The 17,624-nt window shown below is 49.7% G+C and overlaps 5 non-coding genes across 5 annotated transcripts; 2 read left to right on the top strand and 3 right to left on the bottom strand.

The window, feature by feature from the left end:
* Positions 1-5,971: 5,971 nt before the first annotated feature.
* On the top strand, positions 5,972-6,053 carry TRNAS-AGA (transfer RNA serine (anticodon AGA)). The gene has a single exon. It is a non-coding gene; the product is annotated as a tRNA-Ser (tRNA).
* A 1,584-nt stretch (positions 6,054-7,637) lies between these two features.
* Positions 7,638-7,709, top strand: TRNAQ-CUG (transfer RNA glutamine (anticodon CUG)). Its single transcript has one exon. It is a non-coding gene; the product is annotated as a tRNA-Gln (tRNA).
* Positions 7,710-8,958: 1,249 nt separating this feature from the next.
* On the bottom strand, positions 8,959-9,030 carry TRNAG-UCC (transfer RNA glycine (anticodon UCC)). The gene has a single exon. It is a non-coding gene; the product is annotated as a tRNA-Gly (tRNA).
* A 1,011-nt stretch (positions 9,031-10,041) lies between these two features.
* TRNAM-CAU (transfer RNA methionine (anticodon CAU)) lies at positions 10,042-10,113 on the bottom strand. The gene has a single exon. It is a non-coding gene; the product is annotated as a tRNA-Met (tRNA).
* Positions 10,114-11,779: 1,666 nt separating this feature from the next.
* On the bottom strand, positions 11,780-11,861 carry TRNAS-AGA (transfer RNA serine (anticodon AGA)). The gene has a single exon. It is a non-coding gene; the product is annotated as a tRNA-Ser (tRNA).
* Between the last annotated feature and the right edge of the window lie 5,763 nt (positions 11,862-17,624).

Consider the following 17,624-nt stretch of genomic DNA (forward strand, 5'->3'; position numbering starts at 1 on the left):
AGGCTTACCTCGTTCCTGGAGGAAAGAGAGGCAAGAGAGGAGGATGCAGAACCTGGAGCAGCAGAGCCTTTTATTCTGTGTCCCAGAGCCCTGTGAGGCCACAAACATTCCTTGCTCCTGAAACATCTAAACACCTGGAAGTCAACACTTTTAAGGCCTCTTTCATCCGAAATATTGAGTTCCCACTTCATACAATCCAGACTGGTTCAATGAGTCATAGAATCATTTGAGGATGAAAGGGACCTTGAATATCATCTAGCTCCAGCTCCTTGACACGTTATCCACAATTGCTCTGGATGAACTGTTGCAGTGTCTCACCACTATCACAAGAAGGAATTTTTTCCTAATATTTTATCTAAATCTACCCATTTTCAGTTTAAAGTAATTGTGCCATGTCCCATCACTATACTCCCTGACCTGGTGTCTTTCATCATCTTTACTGAATGACTCTCAGGAACATTCTCTTTTCCCGGTTATGCAATCCCAACCCTCTCAGCCTGTCCTCTCAGCCTGTCTTTCCACTTGCCTGCTCATTTCTGTGGACTTCTCTGGACCTACTTGACCAGATCTGTGTGTTTCTTCTGCTGGGGGTCCTAGAGCTGGACACAGGAACTCAGGTATGGTCTAGAAGAGCAGGGTAGAGTGGGAAGATCTTCTCCCTTGCCCTACTAGCCCACAGCTCTGAATGCAGCCAAGGATACAATTGGCTTTCTGTGCTGCCAGTGCATGTTGCAGGCTCAGGTTCATGATTTCAACAGCCAGATCCTCCAACTGGTTCTCTGCAGGGCTGCTCTCAGTCCACTCCTGGCCTGGCCTGTACCCATGTTTGGGATTGCCCTGTCCATGGCACGCACCCTTCTTGAACTTCATGAGGTTTGCATGGACCCCCCTCTCCAGCCTGTCCAGGTCCCTCTGGATGCCAACCCTACCTTGAGAATATCAACCACACCACTCAGCTCAATGTCATCCACAAACCTGCTGAGGGTACACTCAATCCCACTCTCCACATCCCTTTAAAGAATGTTAAATAGTCCTGCTACCAATACCGACCCCTGAGGAACAACACTAGTCACTGGTCTCTACTTGAACATTAAACCATTTACCAGCACTCAATTCCATCAACCCAGTTCTTTGTTTATTGACTGGCCCAGCCAGATAATTCATGTCCTTACAGTTTAGAGAGAAGGATCTTGTAAAGTTCACTTCTATATGTTTTTCATTAGTTGATAACATCAGTTACTCTTCCCTCATCTCCCAGTGGCATAAGCCTATTACAGAAATTCACTAAACCCACAGTAGCAGAAGGACACTAATGTTATTGGGAATGATTGCCTTTAGTGAAGCCCTGTTGGCTGGCACCAACTAGCTCCTTCTTTTCTACATGTCTTAGCATGGAGTCCAGAAGGATCTGCTCCATGATCTTGCCAAGGCACAGAGATGAGACTGACCCAACTTCATTTCCCATTTCTCCAGGTGCTGAGACTTTTCAGATACGATGGAGAGTGGTTTAGCAACTTCTTCTGCCAGTTGTTTCAGGACCCTCAGATGCATCTCATCAGGCCTCTTGGACTTGTGCACATGCAGGTTCCTTAATGGTCTTAAAGCTCATCCACTTCTAGAATGGATGGTGTTTCATTCTGCCAGTCCATGCGTTTGGATTCTGTTGATTGCTGACATGGCTGGAGCACTTGCCAGTGAGCACTGAGACAAAGTTGTGTTGAGTATCACCCTCTTCTCCATGTCAGTTTACTCCAGGTCTCCCATGTCACTCATGTGGAGGTGCAGCTTTGTTTATCTTTCCTTGGTATACTATGTACCTGTAAAAACACTTCTTGATATTTTCCATGTCTCCAACCAAGTTCAGCTCCAGCTCTGCCTTCACTTTCCTGATCCCCACCCAGCACTCCAGGGCCACAATCATCCCAGTATGTGTATTTCTGCCTCCACCGTCTAAGCATTTTTGCCTTTTAATTCGCCTAGAAGGTCTTGACCTCTGCAAACTGCCCTCCTGCATCCCTTTGTGCGTGGAGCTTCTTGCTCATGGGAACTGGGATGTCTACTGCCCACAGAACAGTGTCACTCCTGGAAAAACCCCATACCCAAACTGACATGTTTTGCTCAGCGTGTCCACCCAGAGGCCAGAGTCCTGGATGGTCTGGCTTTGGGGAAGAGGCCGAGGGCAGGGAGCTCAAGGCTGTTGGCTCTTTCTTGGGTCAGAGATGGGTTTGCCCATTCCACGCATTTCAAAGGGACATTGGATCAGTCTCACAGAGCAGCTAGGAGTCATCATGGTGTGGAAGAGTTGGGAAAATCCCAGAGCTCCAGGCAAGCTGAGTAACAATTCAGTGACTTTAGAGGACATGCTGTCACAGACTCAGGCATTCCAGAGGTAATAGAACACATATTCTTCTTCCTCCAAAAGTTCTGCATTCTTCAAGTGCATTTCCACACTTTTTAGGCCAACTCTTAAAACACGTGCTATGTCTATGCAATTCTGTGCTGCTGCTGCTTTTCATGGCATTGTCTTTTTGTGGCTGTCCAAGAACCCATGGAGGTGCAGGGCACTCCAGGTCAAGTGAGGTCAAGAGTGAATGCTGAAAGTCCTCTGCTTCTGCTCTGAGCAGAACAAGCTTCCCAGTTACCTCTGGAAGCTCTGAGTCTTGTCCCGTTGTCCTCTGAACCCTGTCACTGTCTCTTGGGCAGCTCTTCCAGGGCAGAGAAGCACCTGTTGATCCCAGAATGGAGCTAAAAGGTCTGGCAATGTCCTTGGTGACAGTAGAGCTTTGAGGACATGAGTTCTGTTACCTCTGGAATTCCCAAGTCTGAGGCACCATATCCACTGAAGTAAACACTGGTGACTTAAGTTTGCCTGGACCTCAGGGTTTTTCCGTACTCTTCCACATCACAATGACTCCCAGGTGCTCTGGGAGACAGATCCAATCTCCCTTTGAAATGTGAAATGCCTGGAATGGGCAAAGCTATCCCTGACCCAGGAAAAAGAGCCAAGAGGTAAGTGTTCCCTGCCCTCAGCCTTTTCCCCAAAGACAATCATGCAGGTCTCTGGCCTCTGGGTGAAGACGCTGAGACAACAGGTCAGTTTTGGGTGTGGGTTTCTTTCAGTGAAAGACGCAGCATCTCTTTGATCACAAAACCAGGTCATAGTACAGCCCGAGGATCATAATCAAGTTTGTCATGGGCATCTGTTTTCCCTGCAGGGGACATCCTACAGGTGAACATGGACTTTCCTTGCCATTAAGCTTTATTACATCCCTAGAGACTTGTCTCTTCCTCCATATGAGTCTGTGCAGTTTTGACTTTCTGCTGCAACTTACCCACACACTTCTCTATTTCTACAGTGAGACTTGGGGAGTCATATCACTCTGAGCCTCAGTGTCTGCACTTTAAGCTCCTGGGAGCTGACCTGATGTGTCCCTCATGGCTGAATTTAACTTTGATCTTGGTCATGCACACCATCAAGGAGAAGTTAAAAAAACAGTTGATATTATCCAAAACCACTTGAACTGACACTAGTCTGAGACCTCCAGGTTAAGGGGCCCTAGGAATCTGGGAAACAGATGAATCATTTCCATGTTTGGGGGTGTGAAAGCAGAGAAAGGTATCTGAGATGAAAGAGGCAGGGACTTCATCAGCGTGAGGTCCTGGCACACAGTGACTACCAGGTATTTCAATGCTTCATGAGCAAGGAATGTTTGTGGCCCTGCAGGGCTCTAAGACACAGCATAAATACTGTGCTGCTCCAGGTTCTGCATTCTCTTCTTTTGCCTCTCTTTCCTCCAGGAACAAGGTAAGCTTGAGTCCTCTCCATCTCTCTCTGTTGGCTGAACAGCTCTCATGGTGGCTCTGAGGTTGATCCTTGGGTACCCCAGCTTGGCCCAGACCCAGAACTGTTGAAGGGCTTTCAGCATTTTCATTTTGGCGGCTGGGGAGAGCTGGGATTTGGGGGTTTAGTTGCAACAGAAAGGGATTGAGGAGTCTCAGGCACAGGGGGATCTGCCCAGTAGAATTTGTACCTGCAGAGACGGAAAAAACCCAAACCAGTAAATCCCACTGACATTGCTTACACAGCCCTGTCTGTTCTGGAGATGGGCTGTGATCGGTCTTTCCTCAGTTGACTTAAATCCACTCTGCTGGCTCCTATTACTAAAGCTAGACAGTCTTCCTGTACTTTCCCACTCATAGGCCACAATGAGTGTTGTTGGAGCTGTAGGCACAAAGCATGTCCATGCAGAGAGCTGTGGGAAAGAGATGAACTGATACTGAGGTTGTTGCTCTCTGCTCTGTGTTGCAGCTCTGCCTCCTCACCAAGAGATGTCTTGCTGCAGACCCTGTCCCCCACGCCCCTGCGGTCCCTGTGGCCCAACCCCACTGGCAAGCAGCTGCAGTGAGCCCTGTGTCGCCCGCTGCGCTGACTCGACCGTCTACATCGAGGTCGCTCCAGTGGTGGTGACCATGCCGGGTCCCATCCTCACCTCCTTCCCTCAGAGCACAGCCGTGGGATCCTCTCTCTCAGCTGCTGTTGGCAGCTCCCTCAGCTCCTCGGGGGTTCCCATCTCTTCTGGGGGCTCCCTTGGTCTGGGGGGGTCAGGGCTGTGTCTGCCTGTGCCCCGCTGCGGCATGAACTGCTGAGCATCCCCTTTTCTCTTTGGGAACTGGTCCCATCTCTTTCCCTCCCTGACCCCTGCAAATGTCTTTCCTGGTCTCTGTTCTGTGCCACTGCATTTGTTGCTTCTCATTAAAGCCTTTGTGCAGCATCATTGGAGAGTTGTGGTCGTTTGTTCTTCTCCTCCCTCAGGTTGCCATGTACTCTGCTAGGATGAGCACTGGCTGCTGTCCTGAGCTTACCAGGAGCTACAGAAAGATCTCCTTGAGCTTAGACTAGAGCCCCAAAAGCCTCAGTCATTAAGCTTGAATCTGTAACCTGGAGATCATGGTTCTGCAGGGCCAGTTGCTGACTTGTTCCTTTTGGATGTGAATACAGATATTTGTCAACCCTGACAAAGCTTCTTCACAAAATTGGATTAAAAGTACTCTTGACACTTCCTTCTGCTTTTGCTGTTGTGGCTGGACATCTGCAGTGTTAGTTTAACAGCGTTTGATGGCAAAATTCACTCCATTACTTACTAAACAAATGACACATAAATGGGAAAATCAAATTGATATGACTTTGGAATCTTTTACATGGAGCCTGAGGATGCAGAAGGTAAACCTGTAATGGACATGGATACAAAATTACATTGGCGCAAAAGTGTTTAGGCATAGTTAGTCATCAGCAAATACAGTAACTTTTTGACAGATTTCCAAAAGCAACATTCTTACCCTTATGAATACACACACACACAGATACAGAGATGTGTGACTGTGTAGGTTCCATCCTGGCTACAACTGAAGTTGGTAACTCCTGCAAACAAGGCCCAGGACATTTGGAAATTGTTTCCAAAACTGCAGCAACAATGCTGGTCTTCCACTTGGGCCCCATAGTTCAGATTAGGGACTGTTGCAAGGCTGTCAGGGCCTGACTGATTATCTGCTTTTCCCCACCACAGTTGCAAAGCTGATGTTGCAATCACTTTCAGGGCTGTCCCCACCTTTATCATGCAATAGCCCCTGATGTGGTGAAGACATTTCACCTCCCACCTGGTTTTGTAAAGGAACATTTCGTCTCTCAGCTGGCTCAGACAAGGTCTGTCAGGAAGAGGAGGAGGACACGAAAGGCTGCACCACCACACCTCCAAGACAGGATACCACAGCTGGCTGAGGACAAGGGTCTGTGAGCTGCAGCCCCAGCATTAGGAGTGACACATCTCAGTCCTCTGGAACATGCCCCAGGTGCCTGTCTTGCTCAGGGCAGGTCCCAGCTGCAAATGTGGAGTGGAACCTTGCCCTGAGCTACCTGAGCACTGGTGTCACTGCCCAGGGCATGTACTGAACAGGGCAGGGAGGGCTGGAGCAGGTAGTTGTGGCCGAGTGGTTAAGATGATGGACTAGAAATCCACTGGGGTTTCCCCGCGCAGTTTTGAATCCTGCCAACTACGTCACAAAAAGCTCTTTTGGGCTCCAGCACCTGCAGCCCTGACACTCAGGGCACCTGCACAGCTTGCAGCCCTGAGGGCTGCCAGGGACAAGAGCTGCAGGCTGCCCACAGGGCTCCTGCCGTTGTACACCCAGCTTTTCCCCCAGAGCAGCAGCACATGAGGAGCTGCTGGAAACCTCTCTGGCTTTTTATGGAGGTCTGCATGAATCAGCCCTTGCCATGGGCAACTGGGAACCAGCTCCACTCTCTGTAGTGTCAGGCAAGACAGCTATGGCACCAGGCACAGAGAAGGTCCCTATCACCGTGCCTGATGGTTGAGGCATCCCTTGGGTATTGGGACACGGCAAGAGCAGGTCTGTGCCAGGAGGGAGGACAGACCAGAAGCTGTTGGGGAGCACAGTACAGCATGGGCAAAGCATGGGGCTCACAGCTGGTGTGAAAGGCAAGGTACCAAGGCCTCTATAACTTGCTCAGTGGACAAATTCTGCCTGGGACTAGGAGCTGATACCTCACAGTGGCCTAAAGATGCAAAATAAACCAGTTGTCTCTGTCTGAAACCACCTCATTCAGACAATAAAAGAATAGGACATTTGTTTAAAACAAAGACGATTACTACCCAAGTAAGAATATGTCTACACTATGTGCATAGGACAAGCACCTAGTGATTATGTGATCAATAATATTTGATGACCCCACAGTCTAAAAAAGGTTCATATTTTTGCTTAAAAGAACTGCATTGTAAACATAAATCTTTCTGGAGAAAGACACCACTAAATAGAGTCCCTCAGGAATTCCTCTGTCCTACTCTCTTCTCCATACTTTCTGCATTCCACAGCTTAAATAAAGATCTTTGGACAACCTACAAACATTTGGCCACAAAATAATCTCTCCCTGTGTTCACTCTGCTCTCCAACAACCCTTCTGGTTGGAAGGTATTTCAGGAGTCAGAGACTGCATTCCCTGGCCGCCAGCAGGCTCACAGCAGCTGCTCAGTGCTTTGTGCTGTTGGATCCCCACTGAGCATTTCCTTCTCCCTGCTCAGCAATCCTTGAGTCTTCAGCCTCTGCTCCCAAGGCGAGTGCACCCAGACCTAACTATATTTGGGATCTTCTGCCTCACTCTCTCCAGTTTATCAACCCCTTTCCTGAGTTCCCCAGAGGGTCTTTATTTCCCCTTTTAGAGATGGGGCAATGATTCCTGCTTGTCAGTCATGAAGGACTTGTGCTGGTTCAGCCTGGATAAGAGAAAGTAAGGGGTCTTGTGCTGGTCTCTGTGTTTTGGCAAGGGTTGCCCTGAGACAGAATGGCCTTGTTGTCCTTCATGCAAGAGAGGCTGGTCAGAGGTTTGGAGGCTTGGAGTTGCAAGAGAGGACACATGAGGCTGCAAGAGGGGGCACATCAGAGGGAGCTGTGGGGCTGCCTTGAAAGAAAGTGTTACTGGAGAGTGTGTGGAGACCCTGAAGGGAGGCTGCAGTGGGTGGTGGATGTGCAGAGAACTGGAGAGAGAGGCCTGAGACTGAGGCAGGAGCATGAGGCTGAGGCAGGGTGGCCAGAGGATCAAGAAAAATAGTAAGATGTGTATAGGAGGTCCCATGGTGTAATGGTGAGCACTCTGGACTCTGAATCCAGCGATCTGAGTTCAAATCTCAGTGGGACCTAAAACTTTTGACTCCCTGATGCTTTCCCTCAGCACACTGACACCTTCACAGTCCTGCTACAGTGAGTTTGCTCTCACCAGCACATTGTAGCAAGGCACTGCTTTTTTCAGGCGTCATCTGCCCTTAGGGAAGCCAGCTTGGTTATCACCCTTCATCTCCTTCTTTTCCATATGTGTTAGCACACTTTCCAGGAAGATCTGTTACATCATCTCGCCAGGCACTGAAGTAAGACTCACCCAACTGTAGTTCTGCATGTCTTCCTTTTTTCCCCTCTCTAGAAATGGAGATTATGTTTCCCCTTTTCCAGTCACTGGAAATTTCCCACGTTGGCACATGTTTTCACATTTGATGGTTGGGGGTTTCGCATCTCCTGCCAGTTTCTCTTAGCCATGAGCTGCAAGAAAAATGAGACTGTTTTACTGCTCAGTTACCAAGAACATTATTACACTCCATTCTGGTAATTTTAGGATGTCCCTGCAATGCTGAGCCAGGACAAATTGGTCAGCAGCCCTGCACATGAACCAGGGACATGGCGTTTCTGAGACATGCAGTCGTGATTGTTCACCAGAGAATTTCAAAGGAAGTTCCCGTGTGTACCAGAGGCTGATTTCAGGAAAGAATCCTACAGAGGAAATAACTCTGTGCTCTGAACACAGACACTGTACATCCCAACATTCCCTCTGAAGGGAACAACACCACATTTGCCAAGTGACCACTGGAGCGATGGAAAAGGGGGAGAAGGATGGAGAGCACATTCACTCCACTGTGACACTGAAACATTTGCTAAAGAACAGGCCTCGTCCCACTGCACCCTCAAAGTGCATAAGTGGCCTCCTAGAGTACAGCTCAGGTCTTAGTGCCCACCTGGGCGTTGTCAGTCCTCATCATAAACCTGCCACTCCTGTCAGCTGCAGCAGAAACACCAACAAATGCCTGTCCTCCACCTCCTGTAGCAACAATGAGGAGCCCAGCCTGGAGCCACCTCAGCTGGAAAACTACACTGGCGTAGGGAGGGTGCTCTCCCGGGCCCCAGGAGATGGTGCTGGGTGAACTTTTCTGTCCAGCAATCATATCTGAATCCCGGGAGAGGTAGTGTAGTGGGGAGGAACAGGGATGAGGAGCAAGCCCGACTGGCAAAACCACAAGAGTCATGACTGGGAAAGCAAGGAGCAGAATGTGTGGCCTATTCCACAGCATTCCAGGACCAGGACAGCACCCAGTGGTCTGGTTGATCCAACAAAAGTCCCTGTGCGTTGGCCGGGAATCGAACCCGAGTCAACTGCTTGGAAGGCAGCTATGCTCACCACTATACCACCAACGCCTGTGCCTGTCTGTGTGCTCCCTGCTCCTGCACGCCACACTCCCTGCCCCAGCCCCACACCCTGACAGGCCCCTCCTGCCACTCCCACACAAACACAACCACAACCTGCACCACAGCACGTGTCTTTCTGAGGGGAACACCTTGCCCACCACACCTCCAGCTGCACTGGTCACTCACAAGGGCACAGCTCCACCTTGCACTGCTCAGGCTTGAAGCACCACCCTGCACAAACCAGTATTGATTGGCCAATTAGAATAGATTTTCAAAGAGAGAATTAACCACCACCCCCTCCACCCGCCTCCAAAGTTAAACCACCACCTTTCCTTGCTCTGACAAAGCAGCATCTTGACTCCTCCACTACAGACTCCTGTATGCACCCAAGCAGCACGGGAGGATGAATCTTCTCTCTGATCTTTCTGACTCTTCATGTTATCCTCATCTCTCTTTCTTGCATTTTCATAGGGGCCAAAAACTTCTGAAACCCCAGCATTCTGATGTGGTGGTGGAAGAAAACAGGTGCAGCACAGTGCAACACCATACTTTTTCTCACAGAGACCCCCGTGTATCTGGATCATCCTGTGGGTGGTCCTGGCAGCAAAAAGCCTAGGACAGAAAATTGCCCCGGGTATCTGAGTCAATCACATTGAACCTTCCCAAACTAATAACAGTTTCTTCCTCATCCTGCCCACCTGCAGAGCCCTGGAGGTCCCCTCTTGTGGTTAGCAAGTTGGGGATTGAGCTGCCTGATGGGAACGGAGGAACACCTGTTTCCCAAGGACACCCAGTGCTCCTGGGGGGAACTATGCCTGCTGCTCCATACCCCTACCCATCTGCCTTGCTGAGGGGCACATGGGGAGTGCTGGTGCCTGAGAAAGCAGAGGAGAAAGCAGGTGGCAGTGTGAGGGAGCAGGGGCAGAAGGCAGAGCAGGGTCATGGATGTGGATGTTCAGAAAGCTGCAGCAGCGCAGGGTAAAAGTTGCTGGGTGAGGAAGCAGCGGTGCAAAAGGAGCTTAGCAGAGGATGGTTTCGATCCATCGACCTCTGGGTTATGGGCCCAGCACGCTCCCGCTGCGCCACTCTGCTCATGCCAGCCCAGCTCTCACCTGTCCATCCTGCCCTGCTGCTGCCTGGCACTACTGCACTCCCCTCTCTCGCCTCCTCTCTTCTCTCACCTTGCACAGCCACCAAAAGGGGCTCCCTGCAAACTTCACCTCTTTTTCTTGTCCTTCTCCCACACCTCCTGCCCAAAGCTCTGCATGGACACTTGTCCTTGCACCACCCACTCGGCCTCTGCAGCTGCTCCAGGCAACCCACACACAGGGCACAGCCTGGCTGCTTTCCAGAGCCCAGGACACCTGAAATCCAGGCACATCATGGCAGCTGCAGCCCTCACCACAAATACAGCTCCTCTCCCAGGAGGCTGAAGGACTGTACCTGGGATACAGATCAGTCCTTTGCTGGCCGAGGAGTGAGAGAGGGACCCTTTGTTTTAATTAACAAAGGGAAACCATTATCTTTTAGTTGTTCAAAATCTGGTGTCCAGGCCAATGTACAGAGGACCCTGATTACAGAATAAAGTAGGTTTATATTTAAACTGTGGTTCTATTGGCCAATCACATTAATCTTTTTAGGGTGAGGTAATCAAATACTAGTGATCACATAATCACTGTGAGTTTGTCTTGTGCGGGTACTGTGGGCATGCACTCAGTGGGGTGATAATCATCTTTCTTTTAAACAAATGTTCTATACTTCTATTGTCTGTATGGGATGTTCTGAGACAGTCAGAACTAGTTTATTTTGGGTCTTCAGTTCATGCTTACTGTGAGGGAATATTTCCTATTCTGAGGTAGCATTTGTTCCATTTAGCAGGTTTAGAGCTGTTGGTGCCTTGTCTTTCACACCAGCTGTGAGCCCTGTGTTCTGCCCCATGTGTGCTGTGCTCTCCCACAGCTCCTGGCTTATCCCCCCTTCTGGCACAGCCCTGCCCTTGTTGTGTCCCAACAGTCAAGGGGTGCCTTAGCCACCGCAGAGGGTGAAAAGGATCCTCTTTGTGCCTGGTGCCATTCCTGTCCTGCTCAGAAGTACAGAAGATGGAGCTGGTTCTTAGTTGCCCACAGGCAGAGCTGGCCCAACCAGACTGGGTGGTGGCCAGTCTTCAATGCTGCCAAAAGTCCCAGGGGGGCTGAGAGCTGGTTGAGCTGGTAGAGCCTCTTGGTGAGTGTGAAGAATGAGAGGGCAGTGCTGAGGTCTGAAATTTTGGACCCATGTCCCATCCACAGGGCTGAACATGCAACACCTGGGCAGAGGAGACAAAATCAGGATGAAGAAGTGGACAGTGTGAGCCCAGACTGTTTGCTGCAGGAGCTATTGCTCATTGTTTCAGTGCAGAGCAGGCTCCAGCTGCCCTACTTAATTGGGCCTTTCTTCATTCATATAGACAGTGTCTCTGAAGTTCTTGTCCATTCTAGTGCTATCCCAACCCTCAAGGAATAGACCATGCACCAGCTTTTCTCCCCTGCTCTTCCATGGACCACTCAGGGTTTCCCTTGTCCTTAAAGAAGCTGGGCAGGTTTCCAGCAGCTCCTCATGTGCTGCGGCTGTGGGGGAAGAGCTGGGTGTGCAAGGGCAGGAGCCCTGTGGGCAGCCTGCAGCTCTTGTCCCTGGCAGCCCTCAGGGCTGGGAGCTGTGCAGGTGCCCCGAGTGTCAGGACTGCAAGTGCCAGCAGCTGGCCCAAAAGGGCTCTTGGTGCCGTAGCTGGCAGGATTCGAACCTGCGCGGGGAAACCCCAATGGATTTCTAGTCCATCGCCTTAACCACTCGGCCACAACTACCTGCTCCAGCCCTACTCCAGCCCTTCTGCCCTGCTCAGTACATGCCCTGGGCAGTGACATCAGTGCCCAGGGAGCTCAGAGCAAGGCTCAACTCCACATTTGTAGTTGGGACCTTCCCAGAGTGAGATGGGCATCTGGAAAAGGTTCCAGAGGCCTGAGAGGTGTCACCCCAGGCGCTGGGGTTGCAGTTCATAGACCCTTGCCCTCAGTTGGCCATGTGGGATATCCTGCCATGGAGGGGGGGTTTCACTCCCCAGCAGCACTCTGTGTTGCTTCAAAAATCAATGAGTAAGTGGAGTGAAAAAGACAGGGATTGTGATTGCACATGCTCACTTTCCTGCTGACATGCCCAGGCCAACCTCATCTTGCAGTCACTATGTCTACATCAGGCCATGAAAAATATATTCGACTCCATTCTCATCCCTGGACTTTATTTCAACAACTGTAATAAAACAGTGAATTGTCCGTATTTTCATGTGATTTCTGTGAAGCGCAACTAGGAAGACTGAAAATTTCACTCAAAATATCTGTATTAATTTTCTCAAGGAACAACTCAGCAACTGTTTTTGTAGGGTCTCAAGGTTACAGACTTAAGCTCAATGACTGAGTCTCTTGGTTCTCTGGTCTAAGATCAGGGAGATCTTTCTGCAGTGCATGGTAAGCTCAGGACAGCAGCCAGTGCTCATCCTTGCAGAGCAGGTGGCAGCCTGAGGGAGGAGGAGAACAAACGACCACAACTCTCCAGTGATGCTGCACAAAGGCTTTAATGAGAAGCAACAAATGCAGTGGCACAGAACGGAGACTGAGAAACACATTTGCAGGGGTCAGGGAGGGAAAGAGATGGGCCCATTTCCCAAGCACAAAAGGGGATGCTGTGCCATCCTCAGCAGTTCATGCCGCAGCGGGGCACAGGCAGACACAGCCCTGATCCCCCCAGACCAAGGGAGCCCCCAGAAGAGATGGGAACCCCCGAGGAGCTGAGGGAGCTGCCAACGGCAGCTGAGAGAGAGGATCCCACGGCTGTGCTCTGAGGGAAGGAGGTGAGGATGGGGCCTGGCATGGTCACCACCACTGGAGTGGCCTCGATGTAGACGGTCGAGTCAGCACAGCGGGCGACACAGGGCTCACTGCAGCTGCTTGCCAGTGGGGTTGGGCCACAGGGACCGCAGGGGCGTGGGGGACAGGGCCTGCAGCAAGACATCTCTCGGTGATGGAGGCAGAGCTGCAACACAGAGCAGAGAGCAACAACCTCAGTATCAGTTCATCTCTCTTTCCCTCAGCTCTCTCCATGGACACAGTTTGTTTTAAAAACACACTCTGTGCCTACAGCTCCATCAACCCACATTTTGCACTCAGAAGAAAAGCAAAGGAAGGCTGTCCAGCTTTAGGAATAAGAGCCAGCAGAGTGGGTTTAAGGCACCTGATGAAAGACTGTTCAGAGCCCATCTCCAGAACAGACATGACTGTGTTAGAGATGTCAGAGGATGCACTGGGCCCTTTCCTTCCACCTCTACAGGTGCAAATTCTGCTGGGCAGATCCCCCTGTGCCTGACACCCCTTGATCCCCTTCTGCTGCAGCTAAACCCCCAATTTGCAGCTCTCCCCAGCCACTACCATGAAAAGGCTGAAAGCCCTTCAACAGTTCTGGGTCAGGGCCAAGGTGAGGCACCCAAGCATCAACCTCAGAGCCACCATCAGAGCACTTCAGCCCACAGAGAGAGATGGAGAGGACTCAGGCTTACCTTGTTCCTGGAGGAAAGAGAGGCAAGAGATGAGGATGCAGAGCCTGGAGCAGCACAGTATTTATGCTGTGTCTTAGAGCCCTGCAGGGCCACAAACATTCCTTGCTCATGAAGCATTGACTTAACTGGTAGTCACCACTTGTGAGGCCCTGTTGCTGATTAAGTCCTTGCCTCTTTCATCTGAAATGTTGTGGTCCTACTTCATACAATTCTGAATTGTCCCTTAAGCCTTAGAATTATTTGGGGATGAAATAGACCTTGAAAATCATTTAATTCCAATGCCCCTGACAGATTATCAGCTTCTGTGCAACACCTGTTCCTGTGTCTCACCACTCTTAGAGGAAAGAATTTCCTTCTAATATCTAAGCTAAATCTACCCACTAACAGTTTTAAATTATTGCCCCTCGTCCCATCACTACACACTCTGACCAAGTACCCCTCTTTGTCTTTACTGAATGTTCCCTGGGAGCCTTCTCCCAGCTGCACAACCCCAACCCTTCTCAGACTTTCCTCACAGGGAAACTGCTCCATTTGCCTGATCATCTGTGTGGCCTCCTCTATAGTCCCTCAATCAGGTCTGTGTGTTTTTTATGCTTGGGGTCCTAGAGCCGGATGCAGGAACCCAGGTATGGTCTTAGGAGTGGAAGAAGAGGGGAAAGATCCTTTCCCTGATCCTGCTGCCCCACAGCTCTGGATGCATTCAAGGATACAACTGGCTTTCTGGGCTACCAGCAGTCGTTCCAGTCTCATGATCACTATTTCAACAGCCAGATTCTACAAATGGTTCTCTGCAGTGCTGCTCTCAATCCACTCCTAGCCTGGCCCATATCCATACTTGGGATTGTCCTGACCATGGCACTTACCCTAGTTGAACTTTGTGAGGTTAGCATGGACCCACCTCTCCAACCTGTCCAGGTCCCTCTGGATGTCATCCCTGCCTTGACATTATCAACCACACCACTCAGCTCAATGTCATCCACAAACCTGCTGAGGGTACACTCTATCTCACTGTCCATGCCCCTGACAAAGGAGTTAAATAGTCCTGCTACCAATACCAGCCCCTGGTGAACAACACTCATCATTGGTCTCTACTTGAACATTAAACCATTTACCAGCACTCAATTCCATCAACCCAATTCTTTATTCATTGACTGGCCCACCCAGATAATCCCTGTGTCTGCAGTTTAGAGAGGAGAGTGTTGTGCAGGACAGTCTTATATGTTTTCCACTAGTTGATGATATTAGTTGCTCTTCCCTCATCTCCCAGCGGTATAAGACCATTACAGAAATTCATTAAACCCACAGTAGTAGAAGGACACTACTTTTATCAGGCATGATTGCCCTTAGTGAAGCCCTGTTGGCTGGCACCAACCAACTCCTTCTTTTCTACATGTCTTGGCATGGAGTCCAGGAGAATTTGCTCCATGATCTTGCCAAGGCACAGAGGTGAAACCCACCCAACTTCACTTCTCATTTCTCCAGGTGCTGAGACTCTTCAGATATGATGGATAGTGGTTTAGCAACTTCTTTTGCCAGTTGTTTCAGGACCCTCAGATGCATCTCATCAGGCCCCTTGGACTTGTGCACATGCAGGTTCATTAGATGGTCTTGAAGCTCAATCTCTTCTACAGTGTATTTTTTTCTGTCAGTCCCTGCCTTTGGATTCTGTCAGTCACTGGCATGGCTGGAGCACTTGCCAGTGAACACCAAGGCAAACATTTGTGAAGTAGCTTCCCCTTCTTCAAGTCAGTTGTCACCATGTCTTACCAGGTCTCCTGTTTCACTCTTGTGGAGGTACATCTTCTTTCATCTTTTGCTGCACTATATTCCTGAAGAAACTCTTCCTGTTATTTTTCATGCCTTCAGTCAAGATCAGCTCCAGCTCTGCCTTCGCTTTCCTGATTCCCTCAATGCACTCCCGGGCCATAGTTTTCTTAGGATGTGTATTTCTGTCTCCACTGCCTAAGCATTTTTGAATTTCAGTTCAGTTAAGTGGTCTTGACTTTTGCAAGCTGCCCTCCTGCCTCCACTTGCACATGGAACTTCTTGCACATGCAAAAACCCCACACCCAAATTGATGTATTTTGCTCAGCATGTTCACCCTCAGGCCAGAGACCTGGATGGCCATCTTTGGGGAAAAGACTGAGGGCAAGGAACACTTTGTTTTTGGCTCTTTTTCCTGGGTCAGAGATGACTTTGCCCATTCCAGGTATTTCACATTTCAAAGGTGAATTGGGTCAGTCTCTCAGAACACCTGGGAGTCATTGTTATGTGGAAGAGTTGGGAAAATCCCTGAGCTTCAGGCAAACTTGAGTCACCCAGTATGGACTTCAGTGGAGACAGTGCCCTGGCCTCAGGCATTCCAGGTTTAACAGAGCTCTGAGCCACAAGCCCCCCAAATTTCTGCTTTCTTCAAGGGCATTTTCACACCTTTTGGTACGATTCCAAAAACCCTGGTATTTCTGTCCAATTCTGTGCTGCCGTTGCTTTCCAAGACAATGTCTTTTGGTGCTGCTCAAGGGGCTAATGAGGTGCAAGGCACTCCGGTACAACGGGGTTGGGATGGATTGCATGAAAGTCCTCTGCTCCTTTTCCAAGATAAACAAACTTCCCACTTTGTGTGCCCAGAGCAGTTCATAGGAGCCCAAGACCTCCAGAGCTCCATCCAGACATTCTGGGATTGTTCTCAGCTACCCTGAGTCACAAGAGCCCTTGAGCAGCCATCACAAGACAAAGCGTTAAAAGACAGCAAATGCAGGGTATTGTAGAGAAGCACCTATTGATCCCAGAATAGAGCTAAAAGGTCTGGAAATGCCCTTGATGATAGCAGAGTTTTGAGGATATGAGCCCTGTTTCCCTGGAATGCCCAAGACTAAGGCACTGTATCCTCTGAAGTCCATACTGAGTGACTCAGGTTTGCCTGGAGCTCTGGGTTTTTCCCAACTCTTCCACATCACGATGACTCCCAGGTGCTCTGGGAGACAGATCCAATCTCCCTTTGAAATGTGAAATGCATGGAATGGGCAAATCATCCCTGACCCAGGAGAAAGCGCCAAGAGCTAGGTGTTCCCTGCACTCAGCCTCCTCCCAAAGCCAACTATGCAGGTCTCTGGTCTGTGGGTGAACACACTGAGAAAACAGGTCAGTTTTTGGTGTGGGTCTATTTCAGCGAAGGACGCGGCATCTCTTTGATCACAAAACCAGGCCATGGTTCAGCCTGAGGATGGTAATCAAGTTCCCCATGGCCGTCACTTTTGCCTGCAGAGGACATCCTACAGGTGAACATGGACTTTCCTTGCCACTGAGCTTTGCCACATCCCTGGAGAGATGAGTCTCTTCCTCTGTATGAGATTGTGTCCTTTTGACTTTGTGCTTCAGCTTACCCACACACTTCTCTATTTCTGTGATGAACCTTGGGGACCATATCCCACTGAGCCAGAGTGCCTGCACTGGAAGCTCCTGGGAGCTGACCCAAGTGTCCCTCATGGCTGAATTTAACTGTGACTGGGACCATATTCACCATCAAAAAGGAGAAGTGAAAAAGATAATTAAGATTATGCAAATCAACATAAACTGACCTTGTACACTAGTCTGAGACCTCCAAATTAAGTGGCCTTGGGAAGCCTGGACACAGATGAATAATTTTGATGTTCAGTGTGAGAATTGGGAGTTTCATTCCAATGAAAAAGACAAAGAATTAATCAGCAACAAGGACTTGCAAGTGGTGACTATCAGGTGTTTAGATGCTTCATAAGCAAGGAATGTTTGTGGCCCTGCAGGGGTCTAAGACACAGCATAAATACTGTGCTGCTGCTCCAGGTTCTGCATCCTCTTCTCTTACATCCCTATACTCCAGAAACGAGGTAAGCCTGAGTCCTCCCCATCTCTCTCTGTGGGCTGAAGGCTTCTCATGGTGGCTACCGAGCTTGATCCTTGGGTGCCTCAGCTTGGCCCTGACCCAGAACTGTTGAAGGGCTTTCAGCATTTTCATGTTGGTGACTGGGGAGAGCTGGGAATTGGG

Source organism: Pithys albifrons, chromosome 13, assembly GCF_047495875.1.
Source record: "Pithys albifrons albifrons isolate INPA30051 chromosome 13, PitAlb_v1, whole genome shotgun sequence".
Lineage (NCBI taxonomy): Eukaryota > Metazoa > Chordata > Aves > Passeriformes > Thamnophilidae > Pithys > Pithys albifrons.